Source organism: Schistocerca serialis, chromosome 7 (genome assembly GCF_023864345.2).
Source record: "Schistocerca serialis cubense isolate TAMUIC-IGC-003099 chromosome 7, iqSchSeri2.2, whole genome shotgun sequence".
Classification (NCBI taxonomy): Eukaryota; Metazoa; Arthropoda; class Insecta; order Orthoptera; family Acrididae; genus Schistocerca; species Schistocerca serialis.
Window position 1 is genome coordinate 436,980,534 of NC_064644.1, and position 26,577 is coordinate 437,007,110.

At 42.0% G+C, this 26,577-nt stretch overlaps 1 protein-coding gene and 1 pseudogene across 3 annotated transcripts in view; one reads left to right on the plus strand and one right to left on the minus strand.

Moving 5' to 3' along the window:
- Window positions 1-26,577, minus strand: part of LOC126412753 (uncharacterized) — a 1,141,364-nt gene that overhangs the window by 808,112 nt on the left and 306,675 nt on the right. The gene's annotated exons all lie outside the window — the stretch shown is intronic.
- Window positions 10,447-10,564, plus strand: LOC126413616 (5S ribosomal RNA; annotated as a pseudogene).

The following is a 26,577-nucleotide window of genomic DNA, read 5'->3' on the forward strand; positions in this document are numbered from 1 at the left end:
GAGGAAACCGCGAAACCTGAAATCACGATTGATGGTGACGAAGTAGATGAAGTTAAGGAATTCTACTTCTTAGGCAGCAAAATGACCAATGAAGGACGGAACAAGGAGGACATCCAAAGTAGACTAGCACTGGCAAAAAGTGTATTCCTAGACAAGAAAAGTCTACTAGTATCAAACACAGGCCTTAATTTGAGGAAGATGTTCAAATGTTTGTGACTTCTTAAGGGGCCAAACTGCAGAGGTCATCGGTCCCTAGACTTACACACTACGTAAACTAACTTAAACTAACCTATGCTAAGAAAAACACACACACACTCATGCCTGAGGAGGACTCGAAACCTCCGGCGGGAAGGGCCACGCAGTCAGTGACATGGCGCTTCTAACCGCACGGCCACTCTGCACGGCTTTGCGGAAGAAACTTCTGAGAATGTACGTTTGGAGTACACCATTGTATAGTAGTAAAACATGGACTGTAGGAAACGGGAAAAGAAGAGAATCGAGGCACTTGAGATGTGGTGCTACAGACGAACACTGAAAGTTAGGAGGACTCATAAGGTAAGGAATGAGGAAGTTCTACGCAGAATCGGAGACGAAAGAATATGAGGAAAACACTGTCAAGGAGAACGGACACGATGATATGACATGTGTTAAGCGGACACGCCACTGAACGTGCTCAGTTAGGGTTATTTGTGAAAGCATTTCCCAAAAAATCATTGAGATATTTATTATATTTTGGTATATATATAATAGTATAGAAAAAGGAACACTATTTCACTGCGGTACAATTTTCTTTGGAACCACTGACTGCACAACTTGCAAAAAGAGTTAGAGTACACACAACTTTCACATAAGTGTTTTATGCCTCCAATTTCCTTCCCTGATGTTGATCTGTGAAAAAGACAAGTAATTTATTTTAATACAACAAAAATATTTAAAAATGTAGCTCAGGTATCTCTGACATCATCACCATGTTATAAATTATTCAGTAAATAGTTGGCGAGTGAGGTAGAAGAAGTCATTCTAAATACCTGTACAATTTTTTGTGAGTTCAGTCATTGAGGAGAAAAGTCTACCAGAATGACGAAAATTCAAGTTTTCGGTAAATCGCAAAAGAAGATTTACAGATTTATGAACTTACCACTATGCTCGTTTAAAACATTCCAGCTGCATATTCCATTTGTCCTCCTGTTTCCTTGTCGTCCTTACACTTTCTCTTCATTCTTTTCTTTATCCTTGAGTCCTTGGTAGCAGCTTCTGCAGCTGTGTCTGCTTCGGTTACCCGCCGCTTATTAACAGCAGTTAGAGCTCAAGTCATATTCCTTCCTGTCTTGATGGCTAACTTCTTCATAACATTGATCCTTCAAACTGCACCATCACTGAATGTTATTATTGCATCGATTACACCTATCTCCAGCACTGTCAGCTCAACAAATACAGTTCAGGGCATTCTCTCCCAAATACACCTGTTGAAGCTTTCATTTGCATTCTGAGAGAGACCATGCATACATTTCCTAAACAGATTTTTATTCGCCAGATCTCTATATATAGGCCTAATTGCCTCATTATAGCAAGTGGTAAGGAATGCTTGTGAGTATATTGTATGCCTGTAGCATTGCTCAACTAATACTTGCAACACGATTCTTCCCCTTTTGGACACAAACCATACTGTGGGGTTTCATGTGTTGACACTATGTGAAACCATGTTACCCAAACAGTTCGTCTCATGTTCTCCATATCTCCTACATTTCTCCTTATTGCTAGTCCACAATATTGAGTCAAAGAATCAATTTCACTTTTTGTAAGACGACTAGGGCCACCTATGTGTTTTCCGTCTGACAGTTTTTTTCCACTGAAGTCTTTACATAATTTTCTAAGCCGAGCTCCCATTCTTTTTCGTACATGCCCAACACATTCAAGCTTTTCTGTCAGAGTGTCCTCAGATGGTCTAAAATAAACAACAGTAGTGTGTCCTTTACACTCTCCATATCCAAGGTAATCTACACACTTCACACCACAACTAGCCTCTGATCTCCTAAAAATGTTTCGAACTCCTTTCGTTTCCATGTTTCCACTTGCGCCGTCAAACTTCTTTACACAAACATGGGTTCCAATAAATTTACTTGAACAACCCTGGCAATGCATTGTTAGATGTTCATAATCTAGTATCTTATCAGTTTCAATAAATGTGGCAATTACAACCCTATTCAGAGAAGTATGACCCCTCGTCTGCCAAGATCCATCAAATGCTGCTATAATGTCTGTATTCTCAGACAACGCTCCTGTTTCTTCTTCTGATCTCTTCACTGAATGTTTGCTTACACCATATAAAGCATCATGTATTAATTCATTGTATCTGTCAAACCTCAGTGGAGGTGGAGGAAAATCCATCATTGCACAAAAAGTCTGGGCAGCTCTCCATCCCCTTCCAATACATCGCATTGCATAAGCAAGGTGAATATTTTTACATTGTAATGTCGACTATCAGTTACTGCCGATGTCATAGTATCACTGTGCACCTTGCACGAGTTATAGGCAATCACTAACCGACCTGAAAGACCCTTCCTTGCTGAAATGTCCTCAGAAACGTCAATACTATCTTCACAATTGCTGTACTTAGATTTCACAACACTCTTCAAAACTCTTGACAGCATATTTAAGTTCACAATAACATTTCAATCGTCACTGCTGCTCACAATACTATTAGGCTTGTTCTTATTACATGCAGAAAGCGAAATTTTACTTCTAGAAGCACTGCTTACAGACACAGTTTCCGTGGGCGGCTTTTGAAGTAACTGATGTGTATTATTCTGTTGTGTTTGGAACTTGTTGCCGCGAAACTTTCACTTGGGGCTAAATTTCTTTACTCTCGGCATTTGTAGCACATAAGACACACACACAGAACCAAAACAACACACAATAACCACAAAACCACATGTGTATGAAATTCCAAAATCATATATTCTCAGATCTTTGTGTACATGCGAACCATAGCCTTCTAGACAGGCCTGTACTTTGGTTCCAGGAGTCAGTGCCTTCTAGAATACGCCTGTGTTAACGATCCGTAACTAACGACGGAAAAAAATGGAAGAACAAAATAATGCATCACGTGTTCTGATGCACTTCAAACTGATAGATGGTCGTCGTCCCTGTGCAACATTACTTTCAACGTCAATTTTAGAACGAACGGAAAGTGATAATGACCATGAACTACATATTTTTGAAATCAGCATGACATGCTCTTTTCTATAGCCCAAGAATTTTTTTCTAACTTTTGGTCATTTTCAAGAGCATCTCCCCTTAAGACATCATGGAAAGACTTCCATTCCGCTATATGGAGCTGTAGAGGGCAAAAACTGGAGAAGAAGACAGAGCTTGGAATACCTCCAGCAAATAATCGAGGACGTAGGTTGCTTGTGCTACTCTGAGATGAAGATTTTGTCCAGTCAGAAGACTGATGACTCCAAAAAATGCCCGTCAGTATTCTGGGAAGATTATCGTGACCGACGGCAACTATGTTCACGAGTCCACCATGGTCGCAAAGAGGAAAAACTGGAGATGGGCAGACAAGGATTAGTCAGTTTGATACGACAAAGTAAAATTGTGTAGAAAGTGAACCAGTCTGTATAAATAACCGAGGGCCCAGCTGCAATAGACGTGGCTGGTTTAAAACAATGAGCTAATTCTATTTTAATAACTATAGGTACTACAATGAGAAGCAGAATTTCATTTTCTTGAAGAATTCATTGTCTGTTCACACATATACGTACATACTTCGTTTATCCACCTATGCACAATTATTTCTGTTGAAGTATTATTTCTTCACGAGGAATTTATTTTTTGAAGAATTCATACTTTGAAAAGGAAATTATGCCAAGCTTTGATAGAACGAAATTGTTTTGCTCGAAAATTGCTGCGTTCCGCCCGAGTATCCCTATCCATTTCAGGTAATGTCAACTCGCCTCTCGAGGTATGCCAACTAACGTCGTTCCCAGGAGTTTGCTGGCATAGTTCAAAGCTTTCAGGAAAAGTACTTTTGGGTTACCTATACATTTCTTTAACTGATGGTTCCTGTGTGATTTTGCAGTCGAAATGTTTAGCTTTGCGCCGTATTCAGAAGTATCTCTCCAAGTATTACTCAAAACGACAAAAAAATTAAAAACTAAAATCCATGCCAGTTAACCCCGCTCTCTCCTACTTTACGTCCGTCTCTCCCAGTAATCATATGTTAAGATCGAAAGTATGATGATCAATTACACGTTGTGCTTAACTTCACTGACTGCTACCTACTACACACTGTATAATAATGGAGTTCCAATATCCACCTGCATCGACGTCTCCCGCCTTGTCGAATACTCGTAGCAACATCGTCAGTATAAAGCACAGATAGTATGCTAGGGTTCAGTGTATTCCATACCGACTAAAGCTCTTTTAGTCGAAACAAATAAGCCTCCCAACATGTACGTGCGAATATCTGAGTGCGAGACTTTTACTGAAGTGGTCACGGGTCACACAAGTCCAGTAATTAAACGATATCTTAACGAGGTTTAGCTACACATCGAGATAAACGACAGATGTTTTGTTCCTGTTGCTATTTACGTATATGGGTTCTAGTCCAATTTCCAAAAGAAGCCTGTCTGCATGAAGACTTCTCAGATTTGGAGTAGATTACCATAAGAGTGTACTGAAACCACAAGTTTTACTAGATTTGAACTATGGCTGTGGTTACTTACATTACTGCGATACGAACAAGTACCTCTAAAAACATAGAAACCCATTATTCGTCTATACTGACACTTTGAAGGATGAATATGGATATGGTTGTGTTTACAGGATGACGGTTGTCGTATGGAAATTAAGTTCAACCTACCTAAGGAACTAACAATAATGACGGTCGAGTTTTTTTCCTATATGCCGACAAGTTTGTATACCATAAGTTAGTCATCTTTTGTGATTCCAATTCACCGTTTTCAATAAGACAATAGCTCAGAGGGCAACCCAGCCACCCAATACCTCATGACACCATGAATCTTTTGCTGAAGACCACGAGTCAGAATAACGATGTTACCTTGGTTCGAGTAAAAGGACACTGTGGCAGTCAAACAGTAAACAATCTAACCATTGCAGTCATCTATGAGGGATGAAACACGTGGAACTACCAACTACAGACATTTCAGATTTTATCAGATTAGTAGAGAGAAGCCGAACACAGAACTGCAAGTGACCTCCAAATACGAAGCCAAAGATTATTCCCCCAATGAATCCGGTGATGAGTACTAACTTCTGTTACGACAATCATCGATGTTCCAGAAGACCCAAGAACACTATAAGAAGCTTAATGTTTTGTTACAGGAAGAATCTACATCGTTTTCTTCTCGTCGTATCCCCATTGTGCGGCTGTGTAAGATGACAATGTCAGCATATTTTTTGGCTGTCCGCCCAGACAAAGCTATAAGTCGCCTACAACAATCTGTGGTCACCATCGGGTGTTGTCTGCCGACATCTGTAATCGTACTTCTGTGCTTCAAAGACTAAACAATATATCGCCTTTTATATTTATTTTTGTTATAAGAACAGGTCTACTTTTAATATGCATCAACTGCAACTTTATCTTCATGCTAATGTACAGTGTATTAAACGATATGCGCATGTTGCTCTACATACACTCCTGGAAATTGAAATAAGAACACCGTGAATTCATTGTCCCAGAAAGGGGAAACTTTATTGACACATTCCTGGGGTCAGATACATCACATGATCACACTGACAGAACCACAGGCACATAGACACAGGCGACAGAGCACGCACAATGTCGGCACTAGTACAGTGTATATCCACCTTTCGCAGCAATGCAGGCTGCTATTCTCCCATGGAGACGATCGTAGAGATGCTGGATGTAGTCCTGTGGAACGGCTTGCCATGCCATTTCCACCTGGCGCCTCAGTTGGACCAGCGTTCGTGCTGGACGTGCAGACCGCGTGAGACGACGCTTCATCCAGTCCCAAACATGCTCAATGGGGGACAGATCCGGAGATCTTGCTGGCCAGGGTAGTTGACTTACACCTTCTAGAGCACGTTGGGTGGCACGGGATACATGCGGACGTGCATTGTCCTGTTGGAACAGCAAGTTCCCTTGCCGGTCTAGGAATGGTAGAACGATGGGTTCGATGACGGTTTGGATGTACCGTGCACTATTCAGTGTCCCCTCGACGATCACCAGTGGTGTACGGCCAGTGTAGGAGATCGCTCCCCACACCATGATGCCGGGTGTTGGCCCTGTGTGCCTCGGTCGTATGCAGTCCTGATTGTGGCGCTCACCTGCACGGCGCCAAACACGCATACGACCATCATTGGCACCAAGGCAGAAGCGACTCTCATCGCTGAAGACGACACGTCTCCATTCGTCCCTCCATTCACGCCTGTCGCGACACCACTGGAGACGGGCTGCACGATGTTGGGGCGTGAGCGGAAGACGGCCTAACGGTGTGCGGGACCGTAGCCCAGCTTCATGGAGACGGTTGCGAATGGTCCTCGCCGATACCCCAGGAGCAACAGTGTCCCTAATTTGTTGGGAAGTGGCGGTGCGGTCCCCTACGGCACTGCGTAGGATCCTACGGTCTTGGCGTGCATCCGTGCGTCGCTGCGGTCCGGTCCCAGGTCGACGGGCACGTGCACCTTCCGCCGACCACTGGCGACAACATCGATGTACTGTGGAGACCTCACGCCCCACGTGATGAGCAATTCGGCGGTACGTCCACCCGGCCTCCCGCATGCCCACTATATGCCCTCGCTCAAAGTCCGTCAACTGCACATACGGTTCACGTCCACGCTGTCGCGGCATGCTACCAGTGTTAAAGACTGCGATGGAGCTCCGTATGCCACGGCAACCTGGCTGACACTGACGGCGGCGGTGCACAAATGCTGCGCAGCTAGCGCCATTCGACGGCCAACACCGCGGTTCCTGGTGTGTCCGCTGTGCCGTGCGTGTGATCATTGCTTGTACAGCCCTCTCGCAGTGTCCGGAGCAAGTATGGTGGGTCTGACACACCGGTGTCAATGTGTTCTTTTTTCCATTTCCAGGAGTGTAATATTAGACCCCATATGTATGATGATGGCTGTATAAGTCCGGCTGGGATGCGAAATAATTGAAAAAAATTGTCATTCGCCGACTTTTGATACATACTAATAAAAAATTCAGCCCACAAAGAAAAGTTTTAAGTGGGTCTGATAGACTCTTACACAGCCCAGCTGCGCGATGAACATTGCCTGAATGAGGTACGTACGAACTCATACACTATTCACTCACATTAACGTGACCACCTGTCAAAAGCCTTAAATATCCATCTTTAGCAGTACGGACTGCAGGGAACGTTTGGGATTACCAAACAGATTAAAGGAAGATAGTGAAGCAGTGCAGAAGCGGGCTGCTGGATTTGTAACTGACAGGTTCGATGAACACGAGAGTATTAGGGAGGTACTTCGTAAGCTCAAATGAGAATCCCCGTAGCCCGACAGCTTTCTTTTCGAGGAAAACTATTGAAAAAATTTAGAGAACCGGCAGAACGATTCTACTGCCATCAACGTACATTTCGCATAGATACCACAAAGAGAAGAGAGCTCGTACGGAGAAATAAAGACAGTTGTTCCCCTTTCGGAGTGGAACAGGAAAGGAAATCGCTACTACTGGTACAAGGGACCCTGTGGCTTGTGGAGTACGTATGCAGACTATACACTGAAGAGTCAAAGAATCTGCCCAGTATCGTGTAAGGGCACGCACGCACGCCGTAGAACTTGGCTAATGTCTAAAGTAGTGCTGGAGGGAGCTGACACCAGGAATACTCCAGGATTGTAAGAGTAAGTGGGCCATACATCTCTTCTGGACAGCATGTTACGCCAAGGGGTCCGGCCCAGGAGATTTTCTCCGCTCAGGGACTGGGTGCTGTGCTGTTCTCATCATCATTGATCCCCATCTCCGACGAGCAAGTCGCCCAATGTGGCGTCGAAAGCTATAAGTACTTGCCCTCGGCGGCCGAACTTCTCCGACTTCAAAAATGGTTCGAATGACTCTAAGCATTGCGGGACTTAGCATCTGAGGTCATCAGTCCCCCACACTTAGAACTACTTAAACCTAACTAATCTAAGGACATCACACACATCCATTCCCGAGGCAGGATTCGAACCTGCGACCTTAGCAGCACCCCGGTTCCAGACTGATGCGTCTAGATCCGCTCGCCCACAGCGGCCGGCAATGGGAGACTCCTGGCCCACAATGCCGACTACTCTTTTTCATTTGAACAGCACGTTGCAAGGCATCCCAGATATGCTCAATAATGTTTATGTCTATAGAGTCTGGTGGACAGCCGTCTGGAGTGGCCGAGCGGTTCTAGGCGCTTCAGTCTGGAACCGCGCGACCGCTACGGTCACAGGTTCGAATCCTGCCTCGGGCATTGGATGTGCGTGATGTCCTTAGGTTAGTTAGGTTTAAGTAGATCTATGTACTAGGGGACTGATGACCTCAGAAGTTAAGTCCCATAGTGCTTAGAGCCATTTGAACCATTTCTGGTGGGCAGCAAAAGTGTTTAAACAGAGAAGAGTGTACCTGGAGCCACTCTTCAGCAATTATGGACATGTAAGGTGTCGCATTGTTCTGCTGGAACTGCCCAAGTCCGTCGGAGTGCAAAATGAACATGAATGGATGCAGGTGATCAGATAGCATGTTTACGTACGTGCCATCTGTCAGAGTCGTATCTAGACGGATCAGGGGTGCCATATCACCCCAACTGCACATGCCCAACACCATTAGAGGGCCTTCAGCAGCTTGAACAGTCCCCTTTAACGAGACTCGTGCAATCAGGCAACATGTTTAAAGTCATCAGCAGTCCAGTGTCGGTTTGACGGGCCAAGGCGAGGGTTAAACTTGTGTCGTGCAACCATCAAGGGTACACATGTGTGCCTTCGGCTCCGAAAGCCCACGTCTGTGATATAGCACTGAATGGTTCACAAGCTGACACTTGTTGATGGCCCAGCATTGAAATCTGCAGCAGTTTGCGGAAGAGTTGCACTTCTGTCACGTTAAACAATTCTTTTCATTCGTCGTTGGTCCCTTTCTTGCAAGGTCTTTTTCCAGTCGCCGCGATGTCGGAGATTTGATGTTTTACCGGATTCCTGATATTCACGGTACACTCGTGAAATGTCCGTATGGGAAAATCTCTACTTCATCACTACTTCGGAGAATCTGTGTCCCATCGCTCGTTCACCGACTATAAAACCATGTTCAAATTCACTTGATCGTGATAACCAGCTATTTTAGCAGCAGTAACCCATCTAACAAATGCGCCACACACTAAAGTCTTAAATAGGCGTTGCTGACTGGATCGCCGTATTCTAATTGTTTACAGATCTGTGTGTTTTAATACTCATGGCTATTCCAGTTTCTTTCGCGCTTCAGTGTAGATATATATGTAGAGTGCAGTTTGAATTAGAAGCCAAGTTGAAATAAACAATGATGAGAAGGCTTAGCAGAGGAAATAATTACTCTTATGTCTTTATATTAAACTTATGTATAAAGAAGAATATATCTGCACGACCACCGAGAATCGCGACAGAAAAGCGAGAACAATGGAACGTGCAAAAGTCGTTCGGAGAAAGCACTACGCTGGGGCATACCATCTCGATCAAGGCCTGATTTACGGTTAGAAATATCTCAAAACGAACTATCTCCGCAATCTGCAGGACGACATTTCGATATGCGCCAATTCTCTGTCGTCTTTAAAGAACCAACATCAATGCAGCACGATTTTGTGACAGTCGCTTAGAGACGATCAGAGATTCCTTGTTCTCTTGCAGCAAAGAACCTGCGAGGAAATAATTTATGCAGCAGTTGACTTCTTTCAGTGTCTAATTCCTAAAGAACAATATTTCACATTTCACCGTGATCAATGTGCAAGTGCTTACAGCAAAGGTAGAATTCTCATTGAAAAGCAGTTTTGTTATTTTTATAGGGTTAATTACAAGTACCGCTGTGGTTTCAGAAGCCAACTACATGAAAAGTATAAGACATACGGTAACATGGCACATATCAGGGGGTAGAACATCTCTCTAACTTTCGATTCGTAATAGAAGCCATGGCGTAGTTGCATTAGGAGTCAGAAAATGTAGACAAATAATCCACTTCGTACTATCGAGTGGAATTGGTTCCCATTTGCAGATGGATAGCGAACAGAGTTTTCATACTGTGCTGCTGTCCCACATTCTGGGGTTATCCGTGTCAGCGACTTCAGTGAATAGCATGCACATATTGACATTTGCCAGGTCAACAACAGAGCCCACGATGATCCATGTGAGTTAAAACTGAAAGAGATGCTCCATCCACTGATTGCGTCTATTTTCTGTACGTTTTCATGCAGTCCTATTCTGATTCCCCAATTATATTAATAGCTATATCACCTTGGCAACGGCCTTGCCGCAGTGGATACACCGGTTCCCGTCACATCACCGAAGTTAAGCGCTGTCGGGCGTGGCCGGTACTTGGATGGGTTACCATTCGGGCTTCCATGAGCTGTTGCTACTTTTCGGGGTACACTTAGCCTCGTGATTCCAACTGAGGAGCTACTCGACCGAATAGCAGCGGGTCCGATCAAAGAAAACCATCATAAAGACCGGGAGAGCGGTGTGCTAACCACACGACCCACCTATCCGCATCCTCAGCTGACACGGCGGTCGGATGGTCCCGATGGGCCACTTGTGGCCTGAAGACGGAGTGCTATATCACCTTGAGAGATATTCTGTACTGTTTCATACGATCAGGGTTTTAACGTGCATTGATGCCTGTTGAGCTTTCTAGCCGGTTCCGTAAAAGTTTCTTTTTCTGAAAGCTTTATCTCTTAAATTTATTATATGTGTTTGTAAGAACAAGATTTATAAGTATAAGCTGTCAATAATTATGTAGAACGTTCCCGTTACAAACTTCTAGGCTGAATAGGTACCCAAGTCCGGAAATGTAACGCACGATGGTTTCAGTTCAAATGTTGAACTCATCCACTTAGCTTGAGGAATTCAAATTAGGTCTGACTTCGAAATTTTTTTAGGTGCAATCTCAAAAGGAAACATTATGAAACATCCATTTATCACTTAGGTGCATTTGTTTCTATCAACATTTAACACTATGCGTTTACATTAGTCCAAAACAAAATAGAACACAGCATACTGTGTGTACAAAACATTACAGATGCATCACAACAGCGGATCGATCTGGCGACCACCAAAATCATCACAGACATTGTACCTATGAAGCACGGCCTGTACGCTCTCTCCATTCCACCTGGTGTCTCTTCAGTTTCTACTGTAGCTGTCAGAAGTCCTGTCAACAGACATTCCTCTGTCTCTACAGGAGTCTCGTAAATTAAACTTTGCACACGACCCCACGTCACCTTCTCTACTATATTGCATACCAGGACAAGCAACTCTGAGACTTTTGTCTTTCCTTCAGCAGACGTCGACGTGTTACACATGGGAACTGAAACCGTCACAGAATGTAACTGTACCTCACGGACATGAGTTGCTATACAAAACATTATGTAATCACTTCCTTCAGCAAGTTCTAGAAGTTTGTAACGGAAATATCCCAACACCTTGTACATGGCAGTGTAGCTTTGTGTTTATGGGCACAAATAGTCACATAAATTTATTAATCTAAATATTTTAATTCGTTAAACAGGTGTAGCATTGTGCATTTCGGACTTTCATCGATTGCTGGTGCCTTATCTGCTTAAGGGGGAGATGGAACGATCCATCTCCTCCATGTTAATTTTAGCAAATAGAAGGTACATTTTTTCTAAAGCCATTAAACATATTGCTCTGAGATTTGGACTATATGTTTAGTGAATATTTCTCTACAAAGTTGTAGTGCCATGTTAGGAAATATTTATTGTTTTTTGTTTTACATTTTTTTCTAAACAAATGCTTATTTTTTCTCTAAAATTTAGCACTTTTTCTTAAATAGCTCTTGAATTATACAATATTTTTTTTACAATTTATTGTAAAAATGAAGGAAAAGAAGTGAACAACGTTGTGTACAAATTTCATTGATATATTGTGAGCAGGTTTTGAGAAAATGTTCCTCAAATATGGAAATTTTAAAGTTAAGGGAAACACCTTCCAAAGATTTTTAATACATTCCTGCCCCATATAATGGATTGTCAGCATCCTCTTCTTCTTCAAGTGTTAGTTTCCTTTTCACTGGTCTTTTCTTCCCTTTTGCTGCTTGTTGTAGGCTTTTGTCTCTTCTTCCTGCACCTCTTAGTCTATCTTCATCAATTATGCGCATTGTGGAAATGGTGTTGTGTCCTGGGTGGAAGCCTAAACGTTTCAGCACATCACGTTTGATAATGTTTCCTTCATTCTATGTTGCCACTCTATCATACACTCCAAAATGCACTGTTTTTATCTGTACAAACACTCTTTTTGGAATCCTAATCCAAATTAAATTATTTACACTTTCATTTGGATTTTGTGTTTTCCAATAAACTTCGCTGTGATAAATCTCTGAATATGGACGTAATTACATTAATTACAGCATTTGGCAAACTGTTTTTATGGGCATATTCCTGACTGTACTGAAACCATGAGTCATCACCTGTGGGGCACAGTGCATGTTGTGTGTGCTCATTATTGACGCAGTATGAAAATATAATGCACATACTGCTCTCCTCATTGTATTTTGCCTAATTCCACACCCATAATACCTCTGCAATCTATCAATTGCTTCATGTGTTAATCTTCCTCTTCCTCCAAGAATCTTACCATCACTAAGCTCCTGGGATCCTAATGTCTGCTTAGTTTGTGCAAGCAAACCCCCATGCGCTTTCTGCCCATGTCCAAAGTACTCCGGTTTTTTATGTGAATTTCATGCCATAAGGTTTGAGTTCCTCTGCAGCTATATATCCCTTAGAGTCACCATCTCCTAGTTAGTTAGTGAATCGTACATTATACCACTCCTGTGATCTGGAAAAAAATGCATTCACTCCCTCTACTTCCATCGCTCCACCTCGTGCCGTGAAAATTTGCTTCACAACTTTCACTATGTTCATCCTTGGTATTGCCCTTCCATCTACAATGTTTTGAGAGAGTAGCAACATAAATTACTTTGTAACTGTCTCCACTGGTAGCTGTCACAACTCCATTCAGTGATTTATAACCTCTACGCTGCTATGATCCATTTAAAGCAACAGTTAATTCTCTGCAATTCCCATTATCTGTCACAGCTTCTTCAACTGCTTTCTTCATTGTTGCTTGAGCAATATCTTCAGCAGAAGATCCCACCAATTCATTATAAAATTCAAACTTGGTTGGTGGTTTTCGCAAGTTCATAATTCCACATAACATTGTCCCTGCAGCACTGCTCTTGCCAATACAACGCAAGCCATACAATGGCCTAACATTTATATCATACACCTCCTTTCCACTACTACCACTACGAGGAATACTATTAGAATTAGAAAACGAAACTCCTGCAGCACATTTGTTACACTTCAATAACATTTCACATGCCAAACCAATGTGTGAAGTTATTTTCAATTCCAGTACTCTTTCTTTGCAAACTTGGCATAATACGTTATATTTAAAAATATTAGAGAGCAAGGAAATGTTCATTATTTCATTCGCATCATTACTGTCACTTTCATAGTTTTCAAATTTTTCTTTGCTGTCATAAAGTTTCTTGCTGGAAGAAGTTCTATCACATTCATTTGGAGTAGTCGGTGAAGCAGTCTGAACAGCATCTCCCTTTGAAAAAACAAAAGATTTCTTCTTCCACTCATTGTGCCTTTTCTTAAACATTCGATGGCTGAAACGGGGCATATTGATATTCACAACCAAATATGTAAAACAGGTACGAGCAAAATCCGTCAAATACGCAAAATTGAACAGCTAAACAACAAAAAGCAAACTCCACAAGTCAACACACACGGTATAGCGTTTATGTTTACCGATATGAACAGTCACTTGTCACAGAAATAAAGCCACACAACGTTGGAAAACAAAACACTGTCTAATTCCGCAAAGATACCCTGCTTGCAGCCAGCGAGGGGTGCCATCAGAGGTGACACACCAAGTCGCTACAACCGTTTACGAGGCGCGGCAATTTGCAGCGATAAAAAACACACTTATAATTCACTTAGAAGGGTGAAACTAGACTTGTTTTATTCAGAAAACTCCAAATAATTTTATAACGAAAAAAAAACAAAAATCGTTAATTTTGTCATTTTCATCGTTCCTACTCCCCTTAAGTCTGGACAAAATCCACCCATATGCTATAAAGTCAATGAAATTTATCCTAACTTAACCAAATGTAGCAATCACTTTGCTGTTAATGAACTTTGCTCTTTGTATAGCTACAGGTGGGTAGATTCCACAAATGCACAAGAGGAAGCAGCCTCTGGCTGTTCTGATACACTGTCTACCAACTTGTGGCTTGATGTCGCAGCATACACACACTTTTTTGAATCGGTTTCATTCTTTTGGCATGTCACTCTTCACACTTTTCTGTAGACGTTACTTAAGATTCTAAACAATGGAAGATTATGGTTTTCCGTCGTGTCGACATCGAGGGCATTAGAAACGGAGCACAAGCTCAGATTGTTTCAAGGATGGAGAAGGAAAGCGGCCGTGGTTTTTCGTAGGAACCAACGTAGCATTTTCCTGGACCAGATTTAGTGAATTCACGGAAAACCTAAATCTGGGTAGCCTGGTGTGGGTTTGAACCGTCGTCTTCCTGAATTGGCGTTCAGTGTGCAAATCACTGCGCCATCTCACTCGGTTACGCCGCAAGATGATGCACCTCGGAAGTGTTCTACAATCGTTTCATAGTGGTTGGATAATCACGCCAGTAACACGTGTGTGTCCTGAGGCCACCTCACATGTGCCACATTGAGCACATACGTCATGCAATTGAGTGATTGTCTTACAACCAGCTCTGGCAATTATCTTGACTTTCGAGTGGCGGTTCAGCTATCATAGATGAAGATGACTCTGCTTTCCGTGTTTTTTGGTACTCTTCAAAGCTGCGAGGTCACCGTTGCTGCATCTCGATCGATACGAGAACAAATCTCTCTGAGGGACGACAAAGTGCGGCTACGCAGCTCTGGGCTCAACTATAAGTTTTACGGTCGCTTGCTTCTGAATGCGTTCCATTGCGGAAGTCGTTAAAGGAGAGTCTACAGTCGTGCTCGGTCGTGAACTGCAAGTCAGGAGAGGCATCCGAATGGTTGCCACGTAGTGTACTGAATGTAATGGCCGCGTTTCGGAAAAATACTGAACACCAATTCGCTAGTAGCGAATGTCGTCCAAGATTGAGGCATTCATGAAAACTGAATTTTTATCGTGACACGATGATTAAATAGTAGCTTTCGACAAAGGATGTAATAAACTGTGAATATAGCTCAGTCTTCTGTGCTTAATTAACTCCATCCACCCGATCACATAGTGATGGTATCTAAGAAACAGCAAATAATCGACAGGGAGAAAACTAATTAGCAACCATTTAGTAAACGAAGGAGGTCACAAAATGCAGACTGCAGACAGCACCAGCTGTCCAGTTATCCTCTCCTTCCATTCTGCTAAAATATGGTAGTCACCCATTTCCGGAGCGGAAGTTGTTAGTGCTGGTTGCTGAAGAAATGTTCTACTGCAGTATTTGATTGGAAAAAGGGAGGAATGGTGATGTCGTACAGTTGCTGATCAGGTATTGCACAAACATCCTGCTTTAAAAGACGAGCGTTTCTAAGCTTCCTCAAAGAGTCTGTGAGGCATTTGCTGTGTTGCAAGAATGTGCTATTAAAATGAGCAGTGAGGTAAAGCTCTGATTTATTAAGCTATGCTGTATTACATACTTAACTGAAAACGCGGTCTAGCCACAGATGGTTAACACTAGAATGGCGGAGTTTCTGACATTCCTAAAACGGCGGAAAGGCGTCATTTTGACCCTACATAAACATTTTCATATTTTACTTAAACAAGTACTTATTGAAGTGTCTGTTAATCCAGTAATCACAACAATTATTTACAATTATAAAAAGTAATTACTAATTTATTTGAACAACAATGTATCATAAAAAATTATTGTTGCTACTGCTAACGAGCTTCTTAACTATAGATTTTAATTTATTAACTATTCTTACAACCTTCTAGACACATTTAGTATATTTGGCCCATTTTACTCTCACATCTGTTTTTTCAAACAGCTTTGTATTACTTTTCACTCAAGTCATTTGAAGGTGCTAGAAGAACTTAACACATGTGATCTATTTTACGCGCACATTTCACATTTCCTGCACACGACATTGTGGCACTTTACGGAGTTTTCGCTGGTTTTTTTGCCTTTTCAGGGGCTGATTTAGCACTTCCTCCGCTTTCTAGGTGATTTCAGTCCCATATCCTCTTCGTTTTGCTGAAGCATTAACTTCTTTCTTTCCACTTTCTTGTTCATAACTATGTTATAGATGAGCCATGCATTTATTACCGCATGTCCAGTTTGTTGCAGAAGACATGCATTGGCAATCATCTACATGCAGCCGTCGTAGTATATTTATGGGTCATTTGATCAACCACATCCATCCCGTACTTTGTTGCATTGTAGGACGTTACGGTTTCAGGTTTTTTCTTTCCTTCCTTGTTGATTCGTCCGTCCTCAGGAGAATGAACTTTTTATTCTTCTTTCCTTGGCATACAGTCACGCCGCAATCTGTGTTGCCGCTATTATGCAGTATTGATCAAACGGGTCAAAAGGCTCTGAGCACTATGAGACAACATCTGAGGTCATCAGTTTCCTAGAACTTGCAACTACTTAAACCTAACTAACCTAAGGACATCACATACATCCATGCTCGAGGCAGGATTCGAACCTGCGACCGTAGTGGTCACGTGGTTCCAGACTGAAGTGCCTAGAACTCCTCAGCCACACCTGCCGGCATGCAGTATTGTGGTGGAGTGTATTTCAGCATTCGACTTCCTTACTTCATCAAGGATTTCTCGGCGGATCTTGGTCATTGTATCAACAAATGAAGTTCTCTTTTCTTTGAGTTTTTTAGCAAGTTGAAGAGACGTAAAGAAGGTGTCTGTGGTCACATTTCTTCCTTGATTTACAAATGACTCCAAGAGACGTACTCTCTAAGTGGTTGTTTCTCTCTATGCGTGTCCTCTTTGCCGAGCTATTGGAAAGCATTACATTTACACTTTGCCGTTACATCAATAGCCAACCAGAATCTGACACCATATTTGTCTGGTTTGTTGGACATGAATTGAGAAAATTTGTATCTTGCTTTCCTTGGTAGCAGTTGCTCGTCAGTGTTCCCTAAATTTCAGATACAAGAGCGAATTCTTTGGCTGCCAGGCGTTTAGCCTGGTTTGATTTTTCATCAAAACAAATAAATCTGAGAAGCTAGTGAAATGTGTCCCTTGGCATAATGTCCATGATAAAAGCAGGCCCCCAAGAGTGCGACCAGAGATCATTCACAGATATAACCTTTGTGCACAATACACCCTGAACATAAATGTTGGCTATCAGTTTCTCCAACTCCTCAAGTGACATAGTGCAGTCATTGTTTTTTAGTAGTTTTTGAGCATTTGATTCTGTGCATTTCTTCATGAGACGTGACATTACTTCATGGAAAATAAGACGGAAGGCACTGATGACAGAGCTGTCTACTAGTTGTCAAGCATAAGTACTGGGACTTTCTCTCTCCTACAAAACATTCACAGCTGACTGTCTTCCACAATATGAATAATCTCCAATCTCCTACACTGTTCCATACCTTTAAATCTTCTTTGTAGACGCTTCCAACTATACCTGCTGTGGTGAAAGAGGAGGTGATTGACCTATATCAGCATTTCAATCCTCTTCCACTAATCGCCCCTAGTTCAAAATGTCTTCTCTTCACTTGTGTCAGGTACATAATCATCATCTTCATCAGTGAAGTCAATTTCCGATTCAACTTCGGAATTCTCTAAGAGATGTAACACTTCTTCATTAGAGACTCCACACTGACATACATGTTCGAAAACGTGTTTCACGGACAAAGATTGTCTGAGTGACACAACGTAAGCTATGGCGGACTGGAGTGTACACGTTCCAAGTTGCAACAATGAGGAGCAACTGCTCTGCGTTACTGCTCACTGTTGCCAATGTATTGTTGGATAATTTACTTATATTCAGAAGAGAATTTACAGTGGGGTGAAATTGACACCTTCTGCTATTCTAGGTATATTGAATGAAACGGCAAATTGAATTAAAAAATTTCCTAAATACTAAAACATCTTCAGAAAGAGGAGAAAAATTAGGAAAGTCATATCATTTCATTAACGAAGTAAATAAATTGGATACGACAATGAACCAATAACATATGACAGGGGTCATTTCTATCTCTTCCGCCGTTCTAGGGTTAATGAAGTAGTAACACATACACACAAACTTAATATAAGCGCAACTTTAATGAATATTCATAGCTTGATATTTTAACGCCCCATAATAGGTATTTAATCACTCAGAACCTGTGCAAAGAATTTGATGATATGCATAATTTTGGCTTATAGCCAAAAGCAGTACAATTGGCCTGTTTCCTCGTATAAGTAATCATCGAATTTAGACTCGAAAGAATAATTACTCAAATGCTTCATTAATCTAGTGAGATCCTTATTCAGCTTAAGAACAAAGTCTCCACGTGTTCTTGACAATAGCGAACCCCTCACTTCCTAATATTACACGTAATATCGCACTGTTATATAAAACTCAGTGTGTTTTTGGAAGTCGTCAACATTCGAGCACAGCGTCCAGTGACCAACCTTTCTCCACCTGCAATATGATTCGTGCCAAGACATGGTATTTATATTTCTTGTGCTGCAGTAGTAGCCTAGGACTGAATAATGCTAGCAATCGTATCACAACTGCTCATTGATGAGGTAAGACCAACAACGACCGGTGGTCTCATTATGGTGGAAAGGCAACCTGGAACTGTTTTATGTGAGAAAATGAAGAAACTACTTAGAATGACCAAAATAATTAAGAGAAATGTTATAAATAGTTAGCATATTGTTCTGAAGACAAAGTAGGCAAGTCACAAAGATGACATGGTGTCTCAGTTGATATTGTGCTAATATGGAACACCAGAAAAACAAATTTAAACATTATCAAGGCTCTTCTCCCAATAAGACAATAAACTATTTACAATGCAGAAGAGGATGATAAGCATGAATGTACATCACAACGAACAGAAAAGGTATTACTCCATCCTGTCACCAGAAAACTAATCAGTGGATGAGGCTCTGTGTTGCTACGTGCCAAGGAGCTTGTTCCTGTTAAAAATCGTCATAAGGTAAATGCACGAAATTTCGCACACTCCGCACCAGTTCGCGTCGAACGCAGAACACACCATAACAAACTAGAAGCAAAACAGAGTAGAACAGCCACCAATAGAATTGCGTGAACCCGTTATAAATACTTAGTCTCGACACCTGCGAACGTTTCCTATTGGTTGATGCCCTTCGTTGTCCACCAAAGATACGAACACACTCTGGCAGAGACACAAAGAGGTAGTCCAAAGAGATTGACTCGCATAATCGACGTCAACCTTAGCATAAACTGGCGGAACATTGCGGGGAAAAGCTAACGATTTTCTTTTAAAAAAGTGGAAAAATGATAGTGCAATTGAACAGTTAAGTTTCAGATGGTAGTACGTGACCCTCCTGATGATTACTTGACGTTCAGTGGTCCTCCTCGTACTACCTCAAGGAAGCAACCAGTTTTCACCTCCTACCTCCTATCTGTCATTTCCATCATTACCATCAACACAAAATATGATAGCAAACTTTTACACCTACTCATTACAGTCACCTACACTTAAGATAAAACCCAGATCGCCGGCCGGGGTGGCCGAGCGGTTCCAGGCGCTACAATTAGGAACCGCGCGACCGCTAGGGTCGCAGGTTCGGATCCTGCCTCGGGCATGGATGTGTGTGATGTCCTTAGGTTAGTTAGGTTTAAGTAGTTCTAAGTTCTAGTGGACTGACGGCCTCAAAATTTAAGTCCCATCGTGCTCAGAGCCATTTGAGCCAACCCACATCGCGAAGATAAACTGCTTGTGCGATTTTTTAAGTAGAAGTCCAAACAGCTTCAGGACAGTATCCCAACTAACAATGGCAGACGACTTTACTTCACAGTTAGTCTCAGATACCAACACATGTTAATAGCTAAAGTGATAGAGCCAATGGTTTAATAGTGTAGCTCCAGGCATCGAGTGAAGTATATGTTTAGACGGACAGATGCCTTAAAACACTTTTCTTCATCCTTTAATAAATACAATTAAATTAACGGTGAAATTCCACTAGTATAAACAGTATTACTGGCGTGTTAGTTTCAAATGGTTCAAATGGCTCTGAGCACTATGGGACTTAACATCTGAAGCCATCAGTCCCCTAGAACTTAGAACTACTTAAACCTAACTAACCTAAGGACATCACACACATACATGTCCGAGGCAGGATTCGAACCTGCGACCGTAGCGGTCGCGCGGTTCCAGACTGTAGCGCCTAGAACCGTTTGGCCACCGTGGGCGACTGTTAGTTTCAATCCGAGCGCTTTAATTCTTATTCCGTTGAGACAGCGCCAGCAATTTGTTGCGTACAGTTTTCGTATTTTATCTTCAAGGTTGTTTGTCATGATGCGTACAAACTGACATATGGGGATGGATGCGCGCGCGCGCACACACACACACACACACACACACACACACACACACACACACACACACACACACACGTAAGTGTTCATCATGATACTTACAAACACACAAAAAGCAGGGTGATGTTAACTGGGAAGTTTTTTTATAATGAGCAATTAACGCAATCGAAAGCCCGCTGGGGCGTGTGCGGCCATGTTTCATTTTTTGATAAATGAAAGCGGCCGAATTGCAGCGGATATATTCCGCAGAACTCCATTTAGCCAGCCAGTGGGGACGGCTGTGTATGAAAACGGCCTCAATTAAACCCCCAGCGCCGATATCGACGCCGTAATGGAGCCGGGGTCGGGAGCTGAGGTGAGATGTGTTTGGATTGCGGACGGAGCGCAGGGGCAGCCACTGGCCGTCCGCGTAGCTCTGATGTCGAATGGGCTGCCTAGCAGCAGGGGAAACCGTTACCGCGAGGACAGACCATTTCCACGAGTGTCTGTGCTGGATAGCATAGAAAAAGTTAATATTCCGTGATTTAACATATAATGCTAAGCCAATAATTATCTGCACTTTCGTTCTAATCGGCTTGCGGTCGGCTGTGTGATTTAATGCTGCAGCCAGCAACTAAACAGACCGTTACCTTCGTTTATCACAGGTTTCAGCATTGTCACGTAAGTTCGATTTGCGCTCTTCAGGAGTAAATAAGGCTGCGATAGTTTGCTCTAATGATGAACAGTGTTCTTTACTCTGTATTTTGTGGCCTGAAAGTGTTCGAGGAGCAATTATTCAATGACAGCATTCAGCACAATGCGGGGTCAAATTTTTGTTACGGAGAACCGTTTACCAGCGAGCTGTACAGTTCAAAAGCGCACGATCAAGTGTGAAGGACGAAGAAACGTCAAAACACCTAATCACAACCACCGCTGACGGAAACATTGAACAATTCCGAATAACTAACGAATGATTTGATTAAATGTAGAAATAACATCGCATCAGTTATGGTTCTTCGTATAAAACCATCAATAACAGGCTCAGCTTTCATGAAGTCTGGGTAAGATGAGTTCTAAAACAACTCAACGAGGTTCTAAAGAACAGCTGTTTGAATCTCTCAACAGCTACTGCACCGACCTACTGATGATGTTAAATGTTGTTGAAACAGATAATCGGTAGCTATGAAACATTGGTTAATAGTTCTGAACCGTTGAGTAAGGACCATAGTCTGTAATGGAAATAACCTCGGATTTCTTGCCGCAAAGTAATTCACAAGTCAGTTCTCAGCAGCGAAATAACACTCACAGCTTTTTGGGGAGCAGAACGGCCGGTTCTATAACAGTAGAATTACCTGGAGAAAGGGCCTACAGTAAGCAGTCAGTGTGACATTAATATGCTCTAGAACGAGGTGAAACCTGCATCCTGTATGCACTCCTGATTGCGTCCAGTCAGATATCCGTTTGTTTGGTCCTCTTGCAGATCGTTTAAGATTTATCTCCGTCACACAGGTAAAGCAACGTTGCATTCGTGTGTTGGTGACGGTATTGGAAAGCTTTTGCAACGATGAAGTAAGTGCAGTGAAAATCACGATGACTGTGTTAAAAAGTGAAGACCTTTTCAATTTTTCCGTGTTGGTGTAACAGCTCACAAACATAATGTGCAAATAAAAATCCGTAGAGAGGATTCACCCTTAATAAGCTGGGTTATATTAGCTTCGAAGTATCAGTGCAGTGCGTTTTGCTTCTCACGGAAATCCAACACGCCAATCAACGACGAATTATTTGTTGGAAGGAAAGAAGGAAGAAAGGGAGTTCAGTGCCCGACATCACGTCGACGACAGGGTCACTAGGGATGGATATGAAGCCCATATTACGGCAGTATTCGTGGAATAATTAGTCATAATCTTTCCAGCCACTTACTCCTGGCACTTACGTAAATTTATTCCGCTAAACCTTTTTTTCTATTCTTTTTTTGTTACGGAGGGGGAGGGGGGGAGCACTTGTACGGGAATTGGAATCATAGTCTACAAAGTGCATTGCTGTGAATGCTTACTTAAATTGTATAATAGTTGGATCGGTGTCGACTAAGTAATCTACACGTATAGCCTTATAAATTTTTTTAAAAAAGTGGCATACTCCATCTTGACTGACTGAAGTATATATGTGATGCAAACACGACAGGACGTGGTAATTATGTCAATATTACTGTTCATCTTTGCTATCTAAGTCCTCCACAAATCTTACAAACTTCACCCAAAATAGTGTTTTCTTTAGGGCTTCCTTTACCGGACAGTGCAGCAGGTTACTAAAACGTCGTGTACAAGACGCACACAACAATTTTGGTGAGACAATAGTCATAGGATAGCGATACGCACATACACAGATGGTGATAGATTGCGAACACAGTTTATAAAAGGGCAGTTCATTAGTGGAGGTGTCATTTGTACTCTGGTGACTCATGCGAAAAGGTTTCAGACGTGACTAGGGGGCAGAATGGGAATTAACATACTCTGAACTTGGAATAGTAGTGGGACCTAGAGGCATGGAAAATTCATTTCGGGAATCGTTAAGGAATTGAGATCCACGACACATGATGTTACGTGCGCCCCGAGAATACCAAAATTTCAAAAATTATGTCTCACTATGGACAACGCAGTGGCCTACGGCCTTTAATGTACGAGCGTCATCAGCGTCGATTGCGTAGAGTTGTCAGTTCCAATAGTCAAGGAACTCTGCGTGAACTAACTGCAGAAATCAATGTGGGACGTAAGACGAACTTATTCGTTAGAACATAGTATGGCAGCAGACGACTGACTAGAGTGCCTTTCGCAGCAGCACGACATCGCCTTCATTTCCTCTCTCGGTCTAGTGACAGTATCCGTTGGACCCTAGACGACTATAAAATCGTGGCCTGGTCAAGTAAGTCCCTCTTTCGGCTGTTAAGAGCTGCTGGTAGGGTCTGAGTATGACACAGAGCCCACGAAGCCATGGAAAAAAGTTGTAAACAAGGCACTGAGCAAGCTGGTGGTGGCTCCATAATGGCGTGGGCTCTGTGTACATGGAATGCACTGCATCCTCTGGTCCAACTGAACCGTTAATTGACTGGAAACTGGAGGTCGTTTGCAGTCATTCAAGGACTTTAGGTTTTCAAACAACGATCGAATTTTTATGGATGACTCCTTGACCTCCGTCATCCATGTGTAAATCCACGTAATTATGGACGCTTAAATTAACGACGCATGGAATGGCAATAAAATAAATCGTGAGTGTCACAGGGACGCAATTGTTCGCGACTTGTTTGAAGAACTTTTTTGACAATTCGACTAAATAATTTGATTACCTAGATTTCTCGACATGAATCAAATGGTTCAAATGGCTCTGAGCACTATGGGACTTAGCTTCTGAGGTCATCAGTCCCCTAGAACAGAACTACTTAAACCTAACTAACCTAAGGACATCACACACATCCATGCCCGAGGCAGGATTCGAACCTGCGACCGTAGCGGTCGCGCAGTTCCAGACTGTAGCGCCAAGAACCGCTCGGCCACCCCGGCCGGCCAACATGAAGCCCTCAAACATTTATGGTACATGATCGAGACGTCAGTTCATGCAAATAATCCTGCACCGGTGACACTTCTGCAATTACAGATGGATTTAGAGGCAGCATGGCTCACTATTTCAGGAGGGGACATCTAACGGCTGGTTGAGTCCATGGAACGTTGAGTTGCTGCACTACGCCGAGGAAGTGAATGTCCTATACGATATTAGGAGCTACTCCTTGACCTCCGTCATCCATGTGTAAATCCACGTAATTATGGACGCTTAAATTAACGACGCATGGAATGGCAATAAAATAAATCGTGAGTGTTTGACACTCGTAATTCCGATTGATGTTCACTACAAGCTGGTTGAAGCGTGCGGAATTAAAGTGAAGCTTTTCCATTTAGAATTGAAAACCGGGTAATTTCCACTCAAAATTTTCAGCTCTGCTGGCTATGCAGTATGCAGAGTAGCACGAATTTCTACGCGTAATTGTAAGGTAATGGTGTTACCCAAGCTACAGTTAGTTGCTGCATCCTCTGAAGGCAGTCTACGTTATTATCCACATACGCAACGAGGAAGTACCAGGATAGGTCAGAACACCGCGAACTTTAATCTTATGAAAGAGCTTCAAAAGAAAACTTTAATCAATATGAACCCAAGAGAGCCTACCCTTAGAAGTCAGTTTAAGGTACACAAAAGTCAACACCCAATTCGTCCGATCGTTAACGGAATAAAGAGTCCGCATCATATAATTAACAAGATTCTTACACACTAAAATTAAAGAAACCTGTTAAAAATAGTGCTGAGGTAATAAACAAGCTAAAAGCGGTAGATATCACTTCCTCTTCTCGTCTGCCTTCTTTTGACGTCGTAAGTTTATACACTAATGTTCCAGTGGATTTCACTCTTAAAATTATTGAAGATAATATTCGGCAACACAGAACTTGGAGTGAGTTGCATTTGTCGGAACTTATGTCATTACTGCAGGTTGTACTAGATTATAATTACTTTCAGTGTAATGGCAAAATGTATGAGCGACAATTCGGCTTAGCCATGGGTTGTCCGTTAGCTGGTATCTTGGCTGACATCTTTGTGGAAGCGTTAGAAGAAATTTTTTTCAAACATAATCCTGTGTTGGGTAATATGATTTCGTTCTATGCTCCTTATGTTGATGATGTACTCAACATATTTGAAGGGAGTGACCAAGATCTACAACAAATGTTTCATGTTTTTAACAGTTTTCACGAGAAAATGAATTTCACAAGATAGATAAAAAACAATGAGAGAGAACTCCATTTTCTTGACTTGAAACTTAAGTTATCTGATAACACTATTAGCTTCGACACTTTTCGTAAAGAAACTTTTTCTGATAATATTATCCCAGCAGGTTCTTGTCATTCTCAAACTCACAAAATCGCCTTCTTCCATTCTGCAGTTCATCGTGCTGCAGCTACTAACAATGGATACGATCCTAAATTAATTGACCAAATTGTTAGAAAAAAAGAAAAACAGCTATAAAATGTTCAACCTTAGGAGATAACAGGGCGAAAAAGAATGAGGGTAATAACTTTATTTCTATTCCATTTTTGGGGAACGTATCATATAAGATAAGAAGACTTCTGCAGAAAAAATACGGTTACAGAGTTGCCTTTTCCGTTAATAATAGCCTGAAACAAAGAGTGATTCATACTATTGGAGCATGGGAAAAACTTGGCGCTAAATCCGGAGTTTACACAATTACTTGTAACGACTGCCCAAACTATTACATCGGACAGACAGGTAGACCCATTAAAGTAAGGTATAAAGAACACATGCTAAGTAAAAATGGGGAAAACGTACATAATTCCACGTTTGCCGAACATCTATGGCACTTACAGCATACGCCACGTGAATTGGATGACGTCGAATTGCTTCATGAAGCGAGTAAGGATCACAAAATGGACCTGCTCGAAGAATTAGAGACTTTCAAGTATCTCTCTCAAAAAGATGGTTTTGTTCTTAATGATCAGGTGCAGCTTAGAAACAAAAAAATTTTATACAGTTTAAAACCCCTCCTTGCTTTAATGTAATATAGTCTGGCTGACTAGAAGTTAGTCTTCTTGCCTGTTGTTGCCGGTGAGACGCGCTTTTCCTGTCTTGTTGGGATTTTACGTATTTTTGATGTTTGCTGTTTGTGATTTTCGATGAGTACGTGTGGTTAATTGACTGTTGTGTTTTTATTCACAACGACAGATGGTTTCGTTTTACTTCAAAATTTTGGCTGTTTTCGCTAGTATGTACTTTACCGTTTACGTTACGCGAGTTTCTCGCGCATAACACTAGTGCCCTCT